Source organism: Delphinapterus leucas, chromosome 11, assembly GCF_059928025.1.
Source record: "Delphinapterus leucas isolate spDelLeu-1000000601 "Yukka" chromosome 11, BTC_Dleu_Yukka2, whole genome shotgun sequence".
Taxonomy (NCBI): Eukaryota; Metazoa; Chordata; class Mammalia; order Artiodactyla; family Monodontidae; genus Delphinapterus; species Delphinapterus leucas.
Window position 1 is genome coordinate 33,861,157 of NC_143139.1, and position 11,033 is coordinate 33,872,189.

Genomic DNA, 11,033 nt, shown 5'->3' on the forward strand with positions numbered 1-11,033 from the left:
TGACTTAGCCAATTGGTGGTACTGCTGAAAACTAAAAACTGGTGTGCTTCCTAGTTGAATACCCTTTCCATGAGGAGTTATTTTGAGTCAACCCCAAAATCTGCAAGAACATAAAAATAATGCTCTTTCTCCCTCTGACCTCAATAATTAAGGATTTAGAATGCTTTGGAGCAAATCCTCAAAGCAGCTGCAGGTCCTCAATGTTCCAGAATAGATATTTGAAGTTCTTCATGCAAAAATTCCTGAAAAAGACCTTCTTTTAACAGTAACTAAAAAGGCTTCCTGCTCTTTTGTCCTGAAGCACCTATGGAGACATCAAATACAAGTTGCCCTCCTTTTAGGTAGCAGGAGAGGGTGGACAGAGCTCCAGAATGGATATCAAAAAACACCTTGATCCTAGTTCTAATTCAAGTTTATCCTTTATGTGGCATAAGGTAAGCTTTAGATATCTCTGAATTTGAAGTTATTTTTGACTCTTCATTTTCTCACACACTACATATCTAGTTCAACAGCAAAACTTGATGGGGCCATCTTTAAAATATATCCAGAATCTGATCATTACCACTCACACTGCTGCCACCTTCATCCAAGAAATTATGATTTCTTCTCTGGGCAATTGAAGAAGTCTCCTAATGGGTCTGCCTGTTCTACCTTTTTCTCCTCCATACATTAGTGAGAATAATCTCAGAATTTGTTAGCCAAGCTTCCATAACGGACTTGTCCCTTGATTAACAACCTTAATTTGTTTCTAAAAACCCTGCTGCTAAGTGAAAAGCTATTGTATGGGAAAGCTTCTTCATTAATTTTAATGGAAAAATTATGACGAATTTCATTCCAACCCAGGATACCCCAAAAATGTTTATAGAAAGAAAAATATTTTAATTGAACAATCAAAATACTGTTCAATCATTATGACATTATGTAAGTAAGTAACATGGAATTTAAAATAAATAAAGTAGTTTGTGCATAAAAAGTAATGACGTGAAGTTTACTGTACTCACCAAAGCAGGAAAAGACATGATGGAGGGTATTAGTGGAGGAGTGTTGAAAGTAGTTGTTCTTTGTGAGATACATTCTTCCCTCTGAACAACTTTCTGTATTAATGTTTTTAACAATTTGAAGGATCGTGCTTATCTTGCACTCAAAGTGCACTTAAAATTTAAAGTTATAGCATAGAAAGATATCTTTAGTCAAAATAATATCTATAGATGAGAGCACTCAGAAAGACAATAAAGTTTATTTAGTACATAGAGTGAAAAGTCACCAAAAATGTTACCTCTTTGTCTTTCTGACTAAGCACACTTAAGCAAAACAAAAGACTTTTAGTTTATTCAAACATGGTGCACAGTTCAAATTTATTTCATCTGATATTTGATGACTAATAACTGAGTCATATAAAAAAGAATGTTTTTCCTGGCTGGGACTTCTCTGGTGGTCCAGTGGTTAACACTTTGCCTTCAAATGCAGGACGTGCGGGTTTGATCCCTGGTCAGGGAGCTAAGATTCCACATGCCTTGTGGCCAAAAAACCAAAACATAAAACTGAAGCAATATTGTAACAAATTCAATAAAGACTTTAAAAAAAAAAAAAGAATGCTTTTTCCAAAGACTACAAGGTTGAAATATCATTTTTATGCTCATTTGCTTTATGTGCTTTGGGAAATACAGGTCACTGTATCAAAAAAAAAAAAAAAAGGGTTGTTTGGAAAGTGTCAATTTTTCAAGAGCCATTATGGCAAAGAATGGTTAACTGAATAGGCATTCTGTATGGTAAATCTGTGTTTACTGGTCTTTTTATTAAGGTTTATAATTCCTTGTATGGCAGTATAGAACATTGTTGGCTTGTGTATAATCCAGGAATCAAAACCTTAGGGAACCTATGGAACCTTATATATTTCATGATCAATCAATACAACATGCATTTTTAAAGTACTGGTTATGTACCAGATAACCTGATAAAACAGGTAAGCCAAAGAAGAAAAGTGTTAAGTATTATCCTCACCCTCAAGGAGTCCTCAGAATAGTTGGAGATGGGGGAGGGTAGTTGTATAAACTCTATTATAACATTATGAGTGTTACAATACAGAGTGTTCTGGGAGCAGAGGGCAAGGAACCACTAATTCTGCCTGGAGTAGGGTTGAATTTTCAAGGGGCAACACAGAAGAAACATCTAAAGTGGACCTTGAAAGATCAGCTGCTTGAAGGTGAAGGTGGAGGTGGAGTTGTGGGCAGTCCAGGCAGAAAGATAATATTTGCAATGGCTTGGAGTCATTGAAAAGAATCTTTTCTTCAAGATGTAGCATCTCTGCATTCAACAACTTTCATCTATGTTGATTATGCTTTGTTTCACCAAGGAGCAATAAAGTCTACTGAAAGGTTTAATAAGAGAAAAAAAATGATCACCATCTCTAAGCGTAAGGCTGTTGTGAAAATATCATTTCCTGTTGGAGTTTTCTATTGCTGCAAAACAACTCACTCCAAACCTGGAGACATAAAGCAGCAACCATTTTATGCTTATGAATGATGTAAGCCAGGAATTTGAACAAAGAATAGCAGGGAGGGCTTGACTCAGCTTCATGAAACTGGGTACTCACCTGGGAAGATTGGAACTGCTGGGGCTGCCTTAAATAGCTGGGAGTTGGAGTCACCCAGAGGCTCCTTCACTCACATGTGTACCACCAAAGCTGAGGTGGTTTTAAAGCCAGAGCACCTACACAGTTGACCTTCCATATCTACATCTACCTGGTTGGTTGATCCATAGATGTGGATGGAACCTGGGGACACAGAGGGCCACTTTACCACCCATTTTACGTAAGGGACTTGAACATCCAAGGATTTGGGGCTCCACAGGGGCTTCTGAAGCCCAATCCTCTTGCAAATACTGAGAATGACTGTACATGAATTGTCTAGGTTTCCTGGGCTACCCCCAGTAGAGGCTGGTTCCTAGAGGGAGTGCCCTCAGAGGAAAAGGCCTAAGAACAAGCTTTCCAAAGAACTGGATGGAAGCTGCCTACTCTTTACCGAATTAGCCTCAAATGTCACAGAATGCCACTTTCTTCATATTCCATTGATTGACACAGTCCCAGTGGAAGGAATAGGGTCTTAAACCCCATCTCTTCATAACAGGGGTGCCAAAGAATTTGTAGCCATTTATTTAAATCTCCACATTTGACACATCACAAAACATCTAACAATCACACTACAGTATTTTCTGTGTAGGTCATAATGGAAGAAATTGTTTTCTGGTGTTAACTGTCAGGTAAAACCTTTCTTCTTCTGCACAATTGATATTTTTACTTTATGGTTACTTGAATCAGAAAAATGACTGTACTTCTCTTAAGTTTGGTGAACTTTGAACACTTTTATGTTGTTATTTAAAATATTTTTAAAAGAAAGCACAGAGTAAACAACTAAAATCTGTTTCTAGGTGACTATAGTTTTAGTTCACATGCATATGGAGTAAGGGCAGGAGATGAGGATGTGAAGATAGCCAGGGGCCAGATCATAAAGACCATATATGTTCTGCTAAAGACTGCACTACTTTAATTTATGTCATGTAATTTAATCTTTATATCCATACTATGGTATAGGCATTAACACTTAAATTTTGTAAAGAAAATGACCAGGATAAATGATTTTTTTTTTTACTTTAAAGTTCAAGAGCAGCATGATAGATTTATAACTACATATTTTAAATCTATCTTTCATTTTATTATAACATTGTAGTTTTAGCAAAATAATTTTACAATATTTCCTTTTGAGGTAAACTACAGCAGTGCTTCTGGAACTATCTGTGGTGAAGGACCCATTTTATTTTTTATTTTCAATCTGCCATTCACTGACATTTTATGTAAAATATAATTACAAGTAATTATAAGAAAAATGAAATGAGAAAAGACATACGAAATACAAAAGTGTTGACAACTACATTTAGGGACACTAACCAATTAACCCAGTTGCTAAGCTACTTGTCTTAGCTGGGCTGGTCTACCACGGTTTTGTCAACAATGTCTTCTGAAAAAAAATCATCTACTGAGGGATAAGAATCAGGAAAAGAAAGCTCTAATCCTTTGAAATTCACTTTGGAAAATGTTATGCCAATCTGATGTTGCCAAACCTCATGAGGCATCCAAGATTGGAAAATTCTTCTGATATTAAGTTAAAACTGTATTCTTTTCTCATTTTTGGAAAAGGAGCTTAGAAATTACTCATGTAGCATATAGTTTACCACAAAACTCTAGCAAAAATTCAGCCAAAATATGCAAAAAAGAATTCTTAATCTTATTTATCTTAATCTAATCTTATCAGTCCCACCCATGACCTCCTGTGGTTCCCAAGTAAAAATGGGGACAAGGCAGCCATAATATTAACATTTAGATGACCTTATTCCACATTCTAAACCAGATTCCCATTTTATACAAGCACAAATTCAAATAAAATGGAACGAGGTAACTATCAATGACAAAACTGAGAATATAAATTTCTGGGTTATGTTTCCAATACATTTCTATGCCTGCACTGGCTACATGCAGACACTGAAAACAGAGCAATTTTAACCTCTATCTTCCATAGTTAATAAGGTATGGGGATTTATGTGCTCATTGATTCAATTGGTGAATAAGGTGAATTTTAGAGTACTCTTTTGGCAAACAAATACACACAGCAGGTTAAAATTGTCTTAAGAGCTAGTTAGTATCTCAAGAAGCAAACACTTCCATATCTGCTAACTAGGACAACTCTGCCTTACAAATGCACGCCATTGGTCACAAATACAGCAAGGAATGTGGTGGCATTAGTACAACCAACTGCCATTACTAGAAAAACCAACCATAGCCATGCAAGTCACAATTAGTGTATTACATTTAAATGATATGTATTACTCTGAAGTCAAGTGTTTTTAAAAAATAATTTCCTTTTTAAAATATTTATTTATTTATTTGGCTGCACTGGGTCTTAGTTGCAGCACGCAGGATCTTTGATCTTCATTGTGGCACGTGGAATCTTTAGTTGCGGCATGTGGGATGTTAAATGTTGTGGATATTTGAAAATATTTTTAATTATTTGATCAATACATACAACTAACCTGGAACAGAGAGAAATCAGCATATATTTGAGAGCTTCAGCAATCTTCTACACATTCTAAATTCACAGGATAATTGTATAGTTACACATTATATGGTGTCACAAGTTTGTGAAGGATGTGCAAAGCTCCTTCTCTAACCTGTGATATGATTTAGACAATCAGGTCATTACAACCCCAATTGTTATGCAAAAAAGAGCTTCTATAATTTGTGAAGTTTGAGTTAAAAATAGGATGCAAAGATTTCATTAAACTCTATTGTTACTAACAATATCAAAGCTGAGCCTCAAAGGTAGTTAATACAACATACTGAAGTAGGTAGTCCCATGAATGCCAAAATGGTTAGTCAATCTGTTCATAAATTCAGCTCACTAATGTTTGGGATATTATAAACAGAAGTGATTGTCTTCCCATTTTCAAACAGATGTTACTGACGTGGATTAAACACAGATAAGAGTGAATCAATTCAGACAAATATCAAGAAAAATACAACCAGAAAAAATGCTATGTTCTATTTAGAGAATGACTAATTCGTTATATCTATGGTGTTGAAAGGAATTTCCCAGAAAATAATATTTTTTTCCAGAAAATAATAATATTTTCCAGAAAGTAATAGATTATATGCTGTAGCAACAAACTTAATTTCAAAATCATTGGAAATATATATTTTTAATTTTGCATTTCCCAATCTGTGTTTCCATCATAAAATAATTTTTTCCAATAATTGGATTATTTATGAAGCTTTTAAAAAATCCTTCATCTTCATGTTCACCCTCAAAATTTTCATTTATTGTACCAGACAATATTTAGTTTAAGGAACACATATTTCCTTATTAATATTCTACAGTAAGTTTCTTAGGCTCATTGATCAATGCAATGCAAATCTCCCTCGATTTATGATAGGGTTACATCCTTTTATGCCCATTGTTAGTTGAAAATATCATAAGCTGAAAACATCGTAAGTCAAAAATGCATGTTATACACCTAAATCTACTGAACATCATAGGTTAGCCTAGCCTACCTCAAACATGCTCAGAATTAAATTAGTCTACTGTGGGCAAAATCACCTAACACAAAGCCTATGTCATAATAAAGTGTTGCTTATCTCAAGTAATTTATTGAATACTATACTGAAAGTGAAAAACAAAATGGTTCTGTGGGTACAGAATGTTTGTGAGTGTATCAGTTGTTTACCCTTGTGATTGTGGGGCTAACTGGAAGCTGCAGCTCCTGCCCTGCCCAGCACCACAAGAAAGGATCGTACTGCATACTGAAAAAAAATCAAAATCCAAAATTCAAAGTATGGTTTCTACTGAACGTGTATCACTTTCACACCACGGTAAAGTTCAAAAAAATCATTAAGCCAAAGCATCATGAATCAGGGACTCTCTGTACAGGCAATATTATTTAGTGACGTTAAAAACAATTGGGTCTAAATACTGCCTTAATTTCTTTTCCTAGCAATGGGTTCATTCACTTCAAACCAGACAGATTCCAATTTATTACACACATTCACTATGAAACTGTATATTTCAGGCTTACCACAAGACAGCAGTAACATTCTAAAAGCAGAGGTATACACCTATAAATATAGAGACCTCAAACTATCTCTTACAGAGATGCTTGTCAGTATGGCAAACTAAGCTAATCAGATGCTCTGCTTTTTACTGCAACACTTTAAAAAAATACAGTAGAATTAAATATTTAAATGAAAAACATTTAAATTACACGGGTTAATTCAAAAGGAAGAAACCAAGTGAAAAAAACATCTGAGCCAAAACGATAAGGACATTTACATTTTAGCTGCTTCCAGGAGAGTTGGGACCTCCTCTACATCTTGGGCACTAGAGTTTTAACATCCAAAAGGGTGTAGGAAATGGCTCTTCTAACATGTGGAGGCAGAAGTTGGAACTGAAGCCCTTCCAGAAACCCTAGAGCCTTACAGAGCTGTCCCGGCCCTAATAAGAGAGTAGAGGAAATGCCATACAGCACTCTGGGTAAGCAGAGATGTAATAGTTTATCTCTATCAAGTGCTTGTTGTAAAAGAAGAAAAAACAAGGATCCTAGGAAAAATTAAAATTCCAGTTAAGATGTGAGCCTAGGGTTGTGTTATTCCAAGGCTCTTGTTCTTTCCTTTGGTTTTTGCTGGCTGTCCTTTCTCAGAATTGTCTTTATATTTGTGTAGAGTAATAGAGTTTCCCTCTTGAATCCAGAACCTAAGCGTAGGATTCTCTATGTACACACGATTTCTACAACATTTATATGCATGTCACCCTGCCAGCCTTTGTAAACTCTTTTTTGGTGAGGATATGGTCTTTCTCTTGTTTTTTATGCAATTATTCTCTAGCATAGATCTCAAAGGTCTGCAAACTAGTGAACATCACAGTGAAACAGTGCAAATTTCAGCCCCCAGCTTCAGAGTTTAATTAGGTCAGAAACTGAATTCCAGTATGCCACGGTGTATGCTCCAGAGCAGAATTTCATTGATTCCCCCAACAAAATGCACTTGAGTTAAAAGGCATTGTTGCAATCACAAAGCCTGATTTGTGAGAAAGGATGCAGGTGGATAAGAATATTGGATTTGAGTACTGAAGTTACCTTAAGAAGAATCTTGATGTTACACTTGTGATTTTAAAAATAAGCAGTTGGGGGCTTCCCTGGTGGCGCAGTGGTTGAGAGTCCGCCTGCCGATGCGGTGGATGCGGGTTCGTGCCCCGGTCCGGGAGGATCCCGCGTGCCGCAGAGCGGCTGTGCCCGTGAGCCGTGGCCGCTGAGCCTGTGCGTCCGGAGCCTGTGCTCTGCAGCGGGAGGCCACGGCAGTGACAGGCCCGCGTACCGCAAAAAAAAAAAGAAGGCAGTTGGAGACTAACTTGTTGCTCATGAAGAGGCTCTGCAATACTTCAACACTGCACCATATAAGCAGAGTCATCTATAAAACTGTATACTCAAGCATTACACATGTACCAAAAGTAAGATCATTCATTCTTTAATTGCACACACATTTTCATGAGCTGCAAAGATGAGAGGAGTAAGTAGATGTAAGCACTGTATAGATCCTCTTATTTCATCTCTCCTTAACAGGCACCCCTTCTTACCAGGATTTATCATGAGGTTGATAATTGAAATATTTATCCCTAATGTGACATAAATATTAAATAAACCCATCTGATAGACTGATTGAGATATAATAACATAGGTTACCAGAAATAACTCTAGAATAAATTATATGCTAGGGAAACTTAAAGCAGAGACCCTGATCAGAAAGAAGCATGGAATAGAAGCTATCTAAACTGTAATCATTAGAGCCACATTTTTTTGATTTTCTGTATCTAAATAACTCCTGAGCTATTATTTACCTAATATTTTCCTTTAAATTGTCTGTTTTTAATTTAATCAATCAACACCTTTTTCTCAAAATTTTGATCTCAAAACAAACAAAAAAGGAAAAAAAGAAAAACAAAAACGTTATTGGAAACTTCATGGTTCCAGTGGGGAGAGAAGGAGCCTGGAGCTGAGGCTCTGAGGCCGTCCAGAGAAAATCCTCACCCTTGAAGTGCTCTCTTGAAAGGAGCACTATACCCAGCCTCCATCTGGAGAAGAGGGCAGATTCAATAGTGGTCTGAGGGCCAGAGGGCCTGGAAGGGGCAGGGGCCCAAAGGCTCACAGGAAGTATTCAGCCACTGGCTTCTTGAAGGGGATGCCCCATGTCCCTCAGGAGTAGCCTCAAATATACTGAAATCTTCCTGAAGATGCTTATCCAGCTCCAAGATAGCTGCCACATTCCCACAGTTGTAGCAGTAGTTGGGTGACAACTGAACAGTGAGCACAGTTTCACTGAAGTGCCATTCGTAACCTGTCACCATGTGGTGGGCCCGGATCATGTCAGTGTCCTTGGTTGAATGGAACTGGGTCACCACATCACTGCAAAATAGGTAGCCGGTCCCACAGGGCTCACACACCACCCTGTTGTGTCTTGAGGGTCGGACCAGAGCAGGTCACACACAGTCCATCAAGGGGCACGTCTTGCTTTTGGTCAACCATCTGCATCTAGTCCAGGGCCTAGATGGAGGTGGAGAGGCCCTGTGCACACAAAAGACCTTGTGATCAGTGACGGCCAACAGGCTGAGGTAGTCAAAGATCTCGGAGCAGTAGTGCTACATGGTGACGGAGCCACGCTGCACCGGCACTCAGCAGAGAAGCCATAGACCTGGGCAATCTGAAGGCTACATGGTTGTCTGGGATCAGGGTGATACCGTCAGGATGGCCAACCTTAAATGCCAGCAGCAGGATTGTATCAGTGCCATAGAAACTATGATCCACGTAGTCTCCCATGAAGAAGTAGTTGGTCTCAGGGATGCGGCCACCCTCTCTGAACAGCTCCCTGAGGCCATAGAGTTGTCCCTGGCTGCAGCCACGTGCTGTGACTGGCAAGTCCATGTTCTGCACTTTGCTCTCCAGCCCTAGTGCACAGGGCCTTGACTTCTCTCCCCTTGATGATCTTGCAGCATGGCAGCTGCTGGATCTGCTGGTCCAGGCAGCAGACCTTTGCTGTGGTCCACCCCTCCCCACCCCACAGGTCAGTGTGAGCTGTGGTGCACACAGGTCTGCGCCCCTCCCACTCTGGCTCCAGCTCTCAGGGTCCCTGCCTTCCTCCTTCCCTCTGCTTTGGCCCCTTGCTCTGCTACTCAGTCTTTCATCCTGGGTCTTTTTTGTAGCTTTTCTCCCTTCTTATCTGTAGTCTTCCCCATTTCTCTTGATTTCCATTCATTTCTTCTTCAGAATTTTTTTGGCGATTTCTTTTTTCTTTTTTTGTTCTGTTATTAGTTCACATTCACTGTCCTACATTGCACCTCTTGTTCAAGATATTCCCCCCAATGAAAAGTTAACTCTCTAAAAACTGTTTACCTATATAGGAATGCCTACCTACATAGGAAAATTATATTTAATAAAAATGTAATGTTATATATAAATGATAAAAATATAACTAACATTTACTGAGAACTTACTATATGCTAAGTATTTTTCTATTTGCTTTACACGAATGCACTCATTTAATCCTCTTAAAAAATACCTTGATCTAGACAGTATTTTATCCAGTTTATAAATAAGGAAATGGAAGCCCAGAGATATTGCCCCAAATCTATATAGCCAATAAGTATTGGAGCCAAGATTCAAACTCTGACATTTTTACTTCAGAACTTATGCTCTTAACTTTACAATATAATGCACCCAAAACATGTGGAAACTACTGCTATTAAATCTCAGGAACACATGTAATGCCTTGTCTCAAAGCAAATACTGTGGAGAACTATATTCCATGATAAATGGCTTCACGTAAGCAACAAGAAAACAAAAAGCACGTAGATGATCCTAAGTGGGTAATAAGGTAGTAAAATTATAGTAAAAATGTGAATGTAGTTGGTGAAACTTCATTTTGTATTGTCTTTTGAATTTAAATGAAGGCTTTGAATTCTTCTGAAAATAAACAATGGCATGGAAATTTTCCTTTCATTTAAATTAATGAGTTTGGCCATGTTTTTCAATGAATCTTAAAAATAGAAAGTATGGCACATTGTATATACATTCTTCTTTTCCTAATTACTAGTTTGCAAGGAAGAGGGTTTACTAGGTAACTAAAAATTTCAGAGATTTGAAGTTGATTCTGGAAAGTAATTTTATACAATTGTGATTAACTTTTTCAACAGGGTGTATGTGTGCATGTGCAGGCATCTATTATCTGCAACCCCCTGGACCCAAGGAGGCACTGCCATTTTTCTGGGATGGTCTACATTCAATGTCAATAAATGTTGGCAAAATTTATGCCAGTCAAATATGGGCAAAATAATTCTATAAATTCTAATAGTAACACATGTTTTATGTACTTTAACTTGCAAATTATATAGACAATTTCCTGAAAGAGTATTTTTTTTCAATGACAAAATCTATATGCAGAC

At 37.6% G+C, this 11,033-nt stretch overlaps 1 pseudogene; it reads right to left on the reverse strand.

Moving 5' to 3' along the window:
* Positions 1 to 8,739: 8,739 nt before the first annotated feature.
* LOC111173639 (serine/threonine-protein phosphatase 4 catalytic subunit pseudogene) lies at positions 8,740 to 10,341 on the reverse strand (annotated as a pseudogene).
* Positions 10,342 to 11,033: the final 692 nt, after the last annotated feature.